Here is a 14,798-nt window from a genome sequence, read left to right as displayed (position 1 = left end):
GGCGAGAGCTCTCTCTACGGGCCCAAAGCTTTTCAATGTATTGTATTGTATTTTGAGAAGGAGAGAGAGAGCACAGGAGCAGGGAAGAGGGGCAGAGGGAAGGGGGTTGGCGGGGGGGTGGGCAGAGAGAATCTTAAGCAGGTTCCATGCTCAGTGAGGAATCCAATGCGGGGCTCAATCCCATGACCCTGGGATCATGACCGGAGCTGAAATCAACAGTCAGCCGCTCAACTGACTGAGCCACCCAGGCATCCCCTAAAATTTATTTTTAAAATTAATCTTTAAAAGTGCCATTGTCTATTTTATTTTAAGTGTTCAGTTTTCTGTATTAGTGACTGTGTCACAAGAAAGGCTAGAGTTTTGAATGTGCCTGTGTTTCTCACCCGTAGGCAATGTGTACTCCCTAAAATCACTGTAGTTCTAAAAGCCGATGATTCGGAACATCAGTAACCCTAGGAGTGTGTAACTAAAGTCTCACGTGATCTCAAGAGCCTGTCTGGGTCCAGAAATCCAGGCGCTCTGATCTCTTTCCACTGGTCACTAGAGGAACTTGGTTAAATGACTTAAAGTCTACACAGCATAGGGTAAAAATTAGAACTTAATTCATAGGCATGTGGTAAGAAATAAATGAGTTAAGGTTTGTAAAATTAACAGAGCCCAATTGCTAGGATCCAATAAGTTATTTTTTAGTTGGACTCCCCCCCGCCCCGCCCCCGCCAAGGCTAATATGGGCCGCTTTTCACTGGCCGTTCCAACAAGAAGTTAATATGAGGAAGATACTTCTAAATGTCTCAACTAGCGGACGTTTGTTGGAAAGTGCTTCCCATATATATGTTCGTATATACATAATATTTAAATGCCATGTTCACACGCACATAATGTGGCACTTAAAATATACATGTGGTGTGGTGTACTTTTAATAGAGTAGTGGATCTTTGCAAATATTCCAAAGAGGCTTGTGAGAAAAAATGATTAGACATGTATAATGCTGCGGGACTCTGCTCGTGTAAGGCCAGAGTCTGGACAGAAAAATTTCAATTTAAACAATATAGGACTACATAGGAGGTTGTATTTTTTTTTTTTCTTTTGCCAAAAAGAACCAGTAAAACAATTTTGGTTCTATTTCTGTCTAATATTTTGTTAAGAAGGTTATTTTAATATCCAACCGTGTTAAATGAATTATTCCAAAATAAAATATATTCCTTTAACCTAATATTGGGCTTTATTAGAAAAATTAATGTTTTCCCTTGGTTTTTTTTCCTCACTTATTCACGCAGTGTCAAGAATTTTCTCAAGGCAAAAAAAGATAATGAAACTATTCAAAAGGGACTTTATGGGCCTTTGTGCCCCAGGAGAATCACTCCAGGGCCTTATAACTAAGCGATTCAAAGTTGGGGAGTCGGCCTCCACTTCTTGCAGGGGTCCCCATCGATATTCTGCAGCCCCAAGGGCCAGAGGCTGAAGCGACAAGTCCCTTGACATGGGTAACTACGAGCTGGGGAAAACGGGGTGGACGCATCACAGTGCCTGCCGGTGACAGACTGCTTTATGGGCACAAGGGGGACCTCTCTTTACAGGTGTCCAAGAAATAACTGTTGATACGTGGCAGATGGAAAGGGGGCTTAAGCACCGTTACCTGTTGTAACGAATTCGTATTTGGGCTGTAGAGTCTTTGATCTGAGTGTTCACCACTCATGTTCCTGATTGAAATTTGTGTGTATTTGTCGAAGACTCAAGAGCAGAAGGTGAAGGTCCTCTTGAGCGGACTTGTTTGTTTCCATGCGATTTCTTCGGATACTTGGTATAGGTGTGGTTTGAAAAAGTGGTTGGTGGCATAAGGGGAACCCAGAAATATTAGCAGTGGGATTTAATGGCGTGGTTATTTTTTTTGTAAGGCAGTGACTTACAAGGTACTTTTCTCTAGTGTTGTGTATCAGTCATTGCTACTACTCATGCGACTACTGCTCTGTGTCACAGGTTTTCTCGTCCCAGGATCCAGGTTAAAGGAGGGGCCTTTATCGGAGGCAAGCTGTCCCTAAGGGAAAAATCCAGAGAGCTGATGGAAACACACCATGTACCAGAAAGCTTCTCTTTCCACCCGACACGTGTCAGCCCAAGGACATTCGTATTCCAAAGGAAGTCACCGGCCCAATCCGAATACCAACCGAGCCTCATCGCAAATGCGTATCCCTCTCAAGACACTGGAGGCCACTTGGTCACAGGTAGATGTGTATAATCCTGTAACTTGTTTAGCATCTAAAAGAAAGGGAAAACAAGTAGCTTGGAACAGTAATGCAATCTACCACACAGATGTGGAATTGATGGAGTAAAATTTAATGGTGCCAGATTTTATTCTTGGGTTTTCATTCTCTGTCTTAAAAACTCAGCCAAGTTTTACATAATTTCAAACTAAAAAGACGTATGGTTTGTGATTTCATTAAATAATTTCGCGTGGAATGACACTTCGATTACATTTATGACCGTTACACTTCCTTTCCTTTGCTAGGGCACTGGGGTTTTAGGCTGGGGCATACTTCCCTAAGTCTGTGGGTCATTTGGTACTGACTCAGGAACACAACTCCCTAATTGATTTCATGGCTCTCTATGTGTGTATTTTGCAGGACTTTCTTGTTCAATCTACACATTATAAATCATGATTCACAGGGACAGAAGTCTCTTTCGAGTCCAATACTATTTCCGCAGTATTTTATTGGTGCAAAAATATATTAAACAATAAATAAGAGTACTTTTAAAAACTATTCCTGTACCCATCAAAGATGATAGCTGTTCCAGACGACCTTTGCATACTCTTAATTTTTATAAACTTGAGTTATTTCAGAATATTTCTTTTTATTATCATTAAGGAAATCAATGAACAATGCAGGGGAATTTTGTTTCTGAGTTCCAATAGGGCCATCGTTAACAACAAGTGTTCTGGTGCGCTTGGGTGGCTCAGTCGGCTAAGCGTCCGACTTCAGCCAGGTCACGATCTCGCGGTCCGTGAGTTCGAGCCCTGCGTCGGGCTCTGTGCTGACAGCTCAGAGCCTGGAGCCTGTTTCCGATTCTGTGTCTCCCTCTCTCTCTGCCCCTCCCCCGTTCATGCTCTGTCTCGCTCTGTCTCAAAAATAAATAAACGTTAAAAAAAAAATAACAAGTGTTCCATGCAACGACCACACACTTATTTTTTTCTTTTGTTCAATTCAGTTATTTTGCGTGGTGAACATTTCCAATTTCTCCTTGAAGTTCATTCCTCAGCCATAGTAACATTTGGTTTTGTAGAAGATTTTCATTTTAGAGTTCTCACATCTAATTTTTCATTCTAATCTCATAATGTCTATGAGAGATGGTCTGTTAAATGATTTGCTATATAGCGATAGACTTTGAAGTTTCAGTAAAATGAACTTACCTTTCTTTAGATCGCTTCTCTTTTCTTTCACTTTATTGAAATCATTTTGATGACCTCATAATGAAAGTTGATGACCCAGATTTTTTCCAGTGCGTAAACATATTGGGAGCAGTCAGACATATTCGGAAACAGAATGGACTCTTTATGCCCCTAACATCATTTGTGTATTATTCTTTCAGTATATTAAGTGTGCCTCAGTGTCTAAAAGTAATCATTGCAGCCTGACAAAATATGTTATTCCTGAAAATTTATCCAATAGAATAATATACCTTTAGTCCTCTTCCTGTTAGCTTTCTACATTTCTTATCCTTTATTTACTGTATATTTTCATTGAATTTTTACAGGAGAAAACCAAATCCCGAATTTAGAATAGTTAAAATTATGGACATCATCTTGTACCACTGTTTAATTTCACTAAATCTTAATGTAATCAAATTTAATATGATTTACAAACGGTAACAAAGTAATTTCTAGAGGCATAGTAATGTTAGACATTATATGTCGTGCCCACTCCTTCTCAACTCTCTCCTTTCCTTCTTCCCCTTTTTGTATTAACAGACATTTTTATTTCAACTTTCCTTTTCTCCCCCTGTCCTGTTCTTTTCTGTTTTGTGTTACTTTATTATTTTCTTCACTTCCTTTTTCTTTCCATCAACTTTTCTTCTTCTGCCCACCGTCTGTTTCTTTTCCACTTATTCGTCTCATTTCATTTCAGATTTTCTTTATTTGATGCTTTCACTTCTAAAATTATCTTCTCTTTTTTCTTGTTCCTTAATTATTCACTATTATACCACAAAGCGATTCATTAAAATCTCTGTTGTGTCACCTAGCATAAGGGATTATTTGAAAATTAACGGGTCTCTATTATGCCTCTCTGATAAAAATAAGATTTAACAGACCAAAAGAGAGCCTAAAGTCTTTGAAAGGTGACGAGTCCAAGTATTACCAGCACTTAAGTAAAAAAAGAAAAAAAAATCTATGTAAGACTGAGTAAGAGAAAAATTCTTCTCCTAACATGCAAGTATAAGAAACAAATGGTAATTAGGGGAGAAAAGACAAACTACCTGGGTGATAGATTGTGAAGATACAATTAGTACATAATGGGAGTTAAGAGAGAGAAGAAAAATGGACCTAATGCAGGAGGAGACGTGGCAGTGGGGGAAAAAAATGAGAAAATTTCTCTTAAAATGAAGAAAGATATGGATATTTACTTAAAATTTCACCATGTTCAAGCAGAATGAAAGAGATCGTAATTTAAAAACTTGAATAGCAAAAACAAGCTTCCGATTATAAACTAGCCACGTGGGTGTAAAGTACAGGGTAGAGAATACAGTCAATAATATTGTAATAATGCTGGATGGCAACAGATGGTAACTACATTTATTGTGGTGAGCATTTCATAATGTATATAAATGCCAAATCAATGTGTTGTGCACCTGAAACTAATATAATACTCTATGCCAACTATACTTCAATAAAAAAGAGAATTTACTGGGGTTCCTGGGTGGCTCAGTTGGTTGGGCGTCAGACTCATGATCTCACTGTTTATGGGATCAAGTCCAACGGGGGGCAGAGAGAGAGAATCCCAAGCAGGCTCCCGGCTGTCAGCATGAAACCCGCCGGGGTTCGGTCTCATGACTGTGAGATAATGATCTGTTCAGAAATCAAGACTCAAATGCTTAATGGACCGAGCCACCCAAGAGCCCCATTAAAAAAAAAAAAAAATTACTGACAATATCTAGAAAGAAAAAATAAATGGTTAGTAAGGAGATGGAATCAGCTTTACTTTAGAATTTTTGTGTTAATATTAAATATTGGAAGATGATGAACACATTTTCAGTTTATGACTTAGTAGGATTTGACTAATACAACTATTTGTACTTGTATTTGGCTAATACAACATTTATGCCAAACAGCAAAAGGGATATTTTCAAATGCGTGAAGACTCCCAAACTATACCACCGTGTATTATCTCTGGAAATATTATTGAATATTTAAGAAACCTATTATACAGTGAGAGCGAGTAGTGAAAGGAATAAAAATATGATAAGGTTCTGTTTCTTATGGGAGAGCCTACAAAGACTAGCTTGGTCCTTATGTTGACAGAAGAATGTAAGTTTTAAATATTTTATAATGACAGAGTCATAGAATAAAGTTAGCTGTGTAACTTCAAAATCCTAAATTGCCCAAAGTAAATTAGTCTTGGCTGTTTGAAGGACAAAATGAAGGAATTAAAGGAACAAAGAAAACATTAGACGTGTTTTGAATTTTAGAAGAGAAAGAACATTTAAGAGAACCACACAAAGTATAATGACGATACGATGGACCCTGGATTTGCAAACTCACATTTTTCCCCCATCCTCTTCTCTCATAGAGACGCAGGGAAGCTGCAAACTGTGCTGAAGCTGGTGTCTCAATGTGAGTAGGTTGCTCTAATCACACGTGTGCAGACATCCATGGAATCCGTGGTGTGGGGCCGAGTCAGCCACTTGAGGAAGGAATCCGGACTCAGGCTGCTTGCTTTGTCGTCGTGGATCATGATGGGGGATCTGAGTAATGGAGTAATGGTGAAGTGATGCGTGACGGTATTCCATGATACTCACATGCTTTTGAATGCTCATGGATCCTAAAACGGGCGGGGGGGGGGGGCGGATTTCTTTTCTTGGGGAAATTTGGAATGACCGGATCGTATGGTATTTCTTGTCTTTGGATCATATGGCATTTCTATTTTTAATTTTTTGAGGAAACTCTATACTGTTTTCCACAGTAGTTGCACCAGTCTACATTCCCATCAACAGTGACCAGGATTTCTCTTTCTCTAAGGCCTCACCAACATTTACTATTTCTTGGCTTGTTCGTTTCAGCCATCCTAACATGTGTAAAGTGACAGCCCATTGCCGTTTTGATTTGCGTTTCCCTGATGATTAGTGATGTTGAGCAGCTTTTCGTGTGTCTGTTGGTCTTTGGAAGAATGTTTGGTTCCACTGCCCATTTTTTAAGCAATTGATTTCTTTTTTGTTTTTTGGTGTTGTGTTTTTAAAGCTCTTTATATATTTTGGATCTTAACCCCTTACCGGATAGATCATTTGCCAATATCTTCTCCCCTTCAGTAGGTTGCTATTTTGTCTTGTTGATGGTTTCCTTTGCTGTGCAAAAGCTCCTTATGTTGATGCAATTCCAATAGTTGAGTTTTTGCTTTTGTTTCCCTTGCCTCAGGAGACGTATCTGGAAACAGTTACTATGGCCAATGTCAGAGTAATTGCTGCCTGTGCTGTCTCCTAGGAGTTTTATGGATTTAGGTCTCACATTTAGGTCTTTAATGTAATTTGAGTTTATTTTTGTACTGAGCCATAAGGTGAAATTTGATAATGTACCCAAATGTTCACAGGCAGCTAAAAGGTAATGATAAGAATACTGTTTACAATGGTCAATACACCTGGGATGATACTAGAAATTAGGAGTAAAAGGAAAGCAGAGATATCCAGTTAAATAATTTTCAACCAAAGGGGCAGTACTGTTGCTTTCTTGGGGGAGTATCTGGAAATAAGTGGGGACATTTTGGTTGTTAGGCAGCCTGGAGCACTGGTGGCATTTAGGGTCCTGGTGCAATTAATATCCTGAAGTATGTAGACGATTCTTCTGAATGAAGACTTGTCTTTTTCTGAGTGCCAGTTGTGCCTCACTGAGAAATACTGTCCTATGAACTTGCGATTTTTAAAGAATGAAGCTGATAATGGAAATTAAATTAAATTAAATTAAATTAAATTAAATTAAATTAAATTGTAAGCTATTCATATAACAGTAAAGGACACAAATAGGCAATACATACACAGAGAAACGTAAATGGTCAACAGCTGTAAGGAAAAATATTCCATCATTTAATAAATAACAAAGTGATGATAAAAACAAGATATCTATTCTTCAGATTGGCAAATATTAAAAAAAACACATAGCATTCAACGTTATAAAGGTTTTTGATAAATGACAATCTCATAAACTGCTAATGAGAGTTTTCTTTTGGCACAAGATTTTTGGAAGACAAATTAAACTATCCATCAAAAACTTTTAAGCACTATAGGCTCATTTGGAACAATGATTCTGCTACTACAAATTTTTCTTAAAATAACATTTAGACAGTGTTGCACAGATGAACTTCGAGATTGTCATAATGTTGTGAGTTGTAGTGAAAATTAGTAAACGACTGTAATTTCTAATCAATAAGGCATTGGTTAAATAAATTATTATAAAACTGTTCAGTGGAACATGAGTCAGTCATTAAAACTATGAGGTCAGTTTATGTTGACTTAAAAATGTGTCCATGATGTATTGTTGATAAAAAAGACAAAGGGGTACCAGGGTAGCTCAGTTGGTTAAGCCTCCAACTCTTGGTTTTGGCTCAGGACATGATCCCAAAGTTCGTGAGTTTGAGCCTTGCATTGGGCTCTGTGCTGCCAGTGCAGAATCTGCTTGGGATTCTCTCTCTCTCTGCCTCTCCCCTGCTTTTCTCTCTCTCTTCCTCTCTCTCTCTCTCTCAATAAATAAATAAACATTAAAAAAAAGACAAATATTAAGCAGTCTTGTAGAGTAATAACTTTTATCTAAAAAATAGGCATGCCTCTCTCAGTGAGTGCAAAGGTTGGAAGTTTGAAGAATATGCGACTAAATATTACCTTGGGTGTGTGAAGTCAAGCATTTCTCTTTTTTAGTCTCTGCTTTTCTTCCTGAATGTTAAATAAGGGGATAGGTTTCCAGTACTTTTGAAAAAGCAAATTACTAGTTAACAACTTCCTACTATTAAACCATTGTGTGAGATATAATTTGAATTTTTGGAATTCGATCTATGCATTATTGGGAAATGAATCACTCTACTACGTATTTTTAAACAATGTAAAACTTAAAAATGCAACGAAATTCAATGAAATTCACCAGACATAACATGAAGCACCAATATAATGTTAGCAGATAACATTAGCATCAATATAATGTTAGAAGATATCCATCCCTCGAAGATGGATATGTGAAGCAATTATATTCATATAAATAATTGAACAAAATTGAATAATAATTGAAACAAAAGCTAAAATGACTCTCAGAAAGATATCGTTAAAATTAAGATACTAATTCTATTTGTTCATGTATAAAAGGTTGCCTGCTTTTCTACCATTCAGGTGAGAAGATCATAACCTACTAATTATCCAACTATATATTTTTATATTTACCTATGTGGGTGTATGGATATATGTGTCATTTTGATTCCATTATTCTTAGAATATATTTTTATATATGATACCTGCTAGCATATTTACTTTTTAAATCATTAAAATAAGTTAATCTTATAACGCATTTGGAAAATACAGACATAGAAACAAATTTCAATGTCCATTAACCTTATACAACCACTGTTAGCATTTTCAGAGTTTCATTCTAGTCAGTTCATCTGCATAGACTTCTCCAGAGTACTAATGTTAGTGTGCATGTCTATTATTATGAAACCAATTTTCCAACCATTCAAGATAATTTAAAACAAGGAAATGTCTTTCCTTTTCCCACACTGATTAACACTGTATTATGTCGAGGTGTGAGTACCCTTCACCTTGGTATCCTGTGCCACCATTCATCCCAGAAAGCAATTCTACCAGAGCCTTGGATCAGCCAGGAAAAAAAGAAATGCATTGGCAGGGTTTAGGCAATAATTCCACCCTTCATTTCCATTGAAATTTCCATAACTACCAAGATCACAATTATAGGTAATTTCATCAGTAGCGTTTCTTAACAATGCAAAGACAAAACAATTGCTGAAGTGCCCACTACTGTCTGCATATGGGGTGGTGTGTGTTTCGTAGTCCATCATTGAGCTGACAGTGAGCTTGACCTTACTCCCTCAACTTGGGATTCCCTGGGTAATTGTCACTGTGAGTAGGAACCGTGTTCATCTATGATGGAAGAAGAGCTACCACATGAACCCACGTAAGAAATAATTGGTGGTCAACCAGGTCATGAACAACTGGCCAAATACCGTGTTTTGTTTCCGTGGGTCCCTTAGAGCAACAGCAAGATGATAAGGCCTTGTCAATACACATTCTCCGCTGTGTGAGTTTTGGTCAAGGCTCGGTTTGTTGTGGTCATGGCTGACTGGGGGCATCTGCACTGTGGCTCAGCACACCGTCTCCTGATGGTCACTGCCCAGGTGCCAGGAGCCATGTCTGGAATAGAGGTGGCAGCACAGATGCGAGGGACTGGACGTCCGGGAGAGGTGGGATGTCGCTGGAATGGCGAAACTTCATTCTGAGCTGTACCGTGGTCCTTTCAACGTGGGTTTTCTGCACTATTCAGGAAGAACTGATGGCCGCTGTCTACGTGACATTTACCTTCTAGGGTAAATAAAGCGACCCGCTTCTTGAACCAAACCTAAAGTCAGAAAGGTGGCATTGTCATCAAGGGAAAAATGGAAGACCCGGTGCCTCAGAGTCTCTGAGCAGCGTCTTTGCTCCGTTTAATGGACATTTGGAAAGTCCTTTCTCTCAACATTCTTAGTATTTTATTCGTTTATTTTCCTAGGGATAAAGGGTAAAATTGCCAAGATGTGTCTACGAGTTACAGGCCCAGGGTAGAACATCCTTTAAGTGAACCAGACTCCTACAGCTTACTTTTCCAACAGTAAACTCAGCCAAAGTTCATTCTTCCTATTTGATTGTTTACTATCTCTTTCATTTTTCTACTCTGTATTGGCTGTAAGCTATGGCAAATTTTGCACATTACGGTTATTATCAAGTTATTAAATTAAATAATCATATTATCTAAGTAGACATCCAGAAGTGTAACACAGTGCATTGTGAAGCTGGGGCACGGGTTGATAATATTGTGGATTCTGTCTTAAAATCTCGAATAATTTGGTTTTAAAATCAAACGTCTCTTTTAAATAAAATTTTAAATCAAACTTGAACGTTTTCAAGTGTAAATGAATGCAGCCATTTCCTTAAAAGGAATTTTAAATAGAACAAAATACAGAAAAGAGCACAGGGCATAAATGTAAAAACTCAGTGAGTTGTCACTTTGTGAATGTCCACATACCCAACATTCAGACCAAAAAAACAAATTTATCAGCCCTCAAGTGAACTCATTCGTGCTCCCTCTCAGTATGGCTCCCTCCTTCTTACTCAGTGCCAACCCCTGTCTTGATTTCTAACAAGAAAAAAAGTTTAGGATGGCCTGTCTTGGGGACTTTAAATGAAATCCTGTGATGGACAAAGGATAGATAGATAGGTGGATAGATAGATAGATAGATAGATGCTTAGAGGTATAGATACAGAGATACACAGATTTGTGTTTGGCTTCCCCTGAACATTATTGTTTATGAACCTCATTTCTGTTGTTGCATTTAGCAGCAGTTCATTTTTGTTGCTTTGGGTCACAATTGAAGAGTTAGAACACAGTTTGCTTAACTGCTGATGGACTTTTTGTCTTGTTTCCCCCTTTCAACTCCGTGAGTAGTCTGGTACACGACTTGTGGTACACTGTGCAAACGTTCCTGTTGGATGTGTACTGAGGACTGGCATCGTTGGCTCACGCAGGATAACGGCAGTTTCAGGGTGCTAGCACCAATTGTGTTATCAGCACCATGGTTACTGAGAACAAGTTAAGGTTGCTTGGCAGGTTCTTTTTTTGTGTTTTTTACCTAATATGTAAGTCAGTGTCACAATTTCAGTGTCAGGTCTATAAATCAAGGGGTCATAAGAGAAGTCTGGCTTTTTCCCCCGGTCCCCTACACTGTGTTCCTTCCCTCCCTGAAGCACCACGTTTGAGAAGTAGCTACCGTAGGGCTTCCACTGTCTCCATATGCAGCCAGTAAGTGAGCATCATGGGTTAGAAATGGGTTTCTTTGATGAAAAGTGTGGCTTGTTGGTAAGCAGGATGGTTACGGAAATCGCGTTGACCAGTGAAATTCACAACGTTTAAGATCTATAAATTGGCTAGGAACATGTTGAGCACACTTGCATAAGCACATGAGGACACTAGAATGGTGAGAGTCAAGTAGCCTAGAAGTGGAGCTTTGGATAGGGTTGCTAAGTGGTCTCATGTTCAGTCACTGAGTTGGAAGATAATCCATGAGCTATATGATTAGCATGTTCTACAAAGGGAATATTGTCACATTTGTTTTGGGTGGAACTTTGTGGAAGGAGCTGTGGGCTTGAGGTAACTTGCAGAACTGGCCATAGAACTGTTCCGTGTCTATTTTGTAACGAATGTATGTGTGACAGATTTCGATCTGAGATTTAGGTTTTAAATGAAGTCTGTAATACTTACCAGCCCTAACTATTGCTGGCGACTGATAACTTAACAAAAAGACTCCTGCTACGATCACTACTGAGAGTGGCCTTCACTACCTTCTTGATCTGGGAAAATCCTACTTCGAGCTACCCAAAAGACATATTATGAAAGAAGACTTGTAACAAAAACAACAAAGACCACTAATCAATGTTTCCAATGAAGATATCGGTAACGATGTCGTAAAGATTAAATAGTAAAATATATATTCCAAATTTATATGCAGTCAATCTAACCTAATCAGCATCACGCTAAACAAACTACGTAAAGAATCGATGTTTACAAAACCTTACCAGAAAGGTGAAGTTGCTTAGCATCACCTTATAGGTATCGGGTATTGGTTTCTGAGACTAAAAATCTAGAAATATTATAGGAGTCATTTTTAGAATGTGACTTCAGCAAGTTTCATTCCGTGAAAATGAATTGTTTTTCAGATCATTATTTCCACAGAGGTTTCAATTAAGTTCCAGCATCATCAGACTGTTTTGGTGTCTGTGACATTCTGAGATACAGCTGCGGGGAGCCAGGGGGGAATGTGCTGGGTTTTGGTAGAGTTATTTATAGATTAGAAATTAATTTATCTCCCAGTTAATCCTCCTGACAGCTGATTGACAAGGGCAGACAAGTTAGACACCGAAGGATGGAAGAGGGCCTTCTGAACAGGAAAGCTGTGGGCGTGGGGAAGGTGTACAGGGAGGGGAGAGATGGGAGAAAAGGCTAACAAGTGATTTTTTAAATCAACCCCAAGCACTACCTCTATTCTGGAACAATATTCTTTGGTGGTAGGAGTTGAACTGCTGCATTACAATTGTTGAGACGTTGCACTAACATGACTGCACCAAGCCTTCAAGTTCTTTGTCAAGTTTCCCGCCCAAACTTGACTGACCCACTTGAACAGCTCCCTAGAAAATACCAATTTCCCCTTTTTGTTTTACAAAATTTTAACTTATATAATGACGCTTTTAGTTTTAAGGTTGTAATCTCTCCTTATAAGTGTTACAGCCAATCATTTATTTATATTCTATACATTTAGCCCAGGTTTTGATTTAAGTTGATTTCCTATGGCGATTGCCATCTTAGTCTTTCATGGTTTAATTAACTGCGTAGATTTCAATATAATATATTTTAGCCTATCATTTCTAAAAATTAACTTTCATGATGTGTTAAGAATTAAATACTGTCAAGTTGCTGCAAAATTGTTACCATTTTAATAGAACTACACAAAACAGGAAGAAATTACCGAGATTTAATGTGCTTTTTGAAAATTTTAGTTATGAGATCCATCAATGCTGACATCTTAATTTTGTTCTACTCTTCAAGTGATGCATTTATTTTTATGTAATTATGAGCTGTCAAAGGTCCCTTTCATAACAACAGATTTTATTTGCTTCACTGAACTTAATGAAATCCTTATGCATGAGTGAATTTCACAGATATATTTAAATTCGGTACCTGAAAGTCTTGTTTCTAATGGTGTTTATTATTTTAAAACATGAAGGCTATTGAAGAAAAAACAAATAAAATCCTATGAACCACAGGTTGAAAGATATCGAAGAAGAAATCTAGCAGATTTTGATGGCTTCGGTCGGTTGTATTCCTACATCGTTTCAATCTCTTGGATGGCTAATTTAATCTTAACATTGCCAGACACGATTCCGTAACTTTCTTCGGAAATCCAGTCGTCTCCCTTTCTCTGTGGGTTCGCTTGCCACAGTTTCAGTTACCCCCAGTCAAACTTGGTCCGGGAGCAGACAGTCCTCCTTCTGACTTATCATCACAAGGTCAATAGTAGTGTCACGATGCCTACATTATTCACCTCACTTCATCTCATCGCACGGGCATTTTATCATCTCACATCGTCACAAGAAGAGTGAGTATGGTACAACAAGACATTTTGAGAAGGAGAGAGAGAGAGAGACCAGGTCCATGTTACTTTCACTACAGTGTATTGTTATAATTGCTCTATTGTATTATTATTGCTATTAATCTTTTACAATCCTCAGTTTAAAAATTAAACTTCATCGTAGGCATGTACTGGAATAAACATAGTATATGTACAGTTGGGTACTCTCCATGGTTTCAGGCATCCATTGGATGTCTTGGAGCGTATCCTCATGGATAAGGGGGGACTACACGATGTGCTGTCGTCAGAAAGGGTTTCCTTAGAACTAACAGCTTTGTTTTGACGACTACATCATTCCAAAAAAGGTATTTAGTCCATTCAATGGTTTCCCTAAATCAATCAGCCACATTAAACATTCTATGAGTTTTAGAACCATCTCCGGATTTGGAGGTTCTGAGGAAGAAAGAACTACCAGAAGCCTAGTCCTTATGCCCCCTCCCTGGCACCCCATGTACTCTTCCTCTTTTTCTCTATTTCTGTCCTCCCTCTCTCTCCCCTCCTCTTCCTTCCCACCCGCTCCCCTCTCCTTCTCTTCTCTTCCCTCCTCTTTCTTAACCTACCCTTTTCCTTCCTCCCTCCCATCAGTCATCACCCTATACTGATGACCCCTGCTCAGTTGATGAGATTTGTTTTGGCCACTCATGGTTAGGATATCACTTTTGATTGTTTTGGTCATCTTCCACTTCTAAATATATGCTATAATTATTATACCTATAGTTTTTTTTTTTTTAAGTTTATATACTTATTTTGAGGAGGTCAGAGAGAGAGAGAGAGAGAGAGAATCCCAAGCAGGTTGCTGACAGCACAGAGCCTACCTAACACAGGACTCGATCTCACGAACTGTGAGATCGTGGCCTGAGCTGATATTGAGTCAGACACTCTCAGGTGCCCCTATGCTTCTTATCTTATTCGGAGTTCATTTCATATCTAATGATACCTTTAAATTCTAATCCTGTGACTTGCTTCTAGTTACCTCCTTTAAGTCTGAGTGCAGTGCAGAAAAACAGAGTATTGACTTTGGGCAGCGAAGCTGGATTTCAGTCCAGCTCCGCCACTAAAGTGTTGGGTCCTGTCCCTCTCTGGGCTTTGGTTCCCAATAAGGGGGTTGGATGAAGTTAATGTTCCAACCTGAATGCTAAGAATTAGACCTCAGTATTCTCTGAA

Source organism: Leopardus geoffroyi, chromosome A1 (genome assembly GCF_018350155.1).
Source record: "Leopardus geoffroyi isolate Oge1 chromosome A1, O.geoffroyi_Oge1_pat1.0, whole genome shotgun sequence".
Lineage (NCBI taxonomy): Eukaryota > Metazoa > Chordata > Mammalia > Carnivora > Felidae > Leopardus > Leopardus geoffroyi.
Note: the sequence above shows the minus strand (reverse complement) of the source record.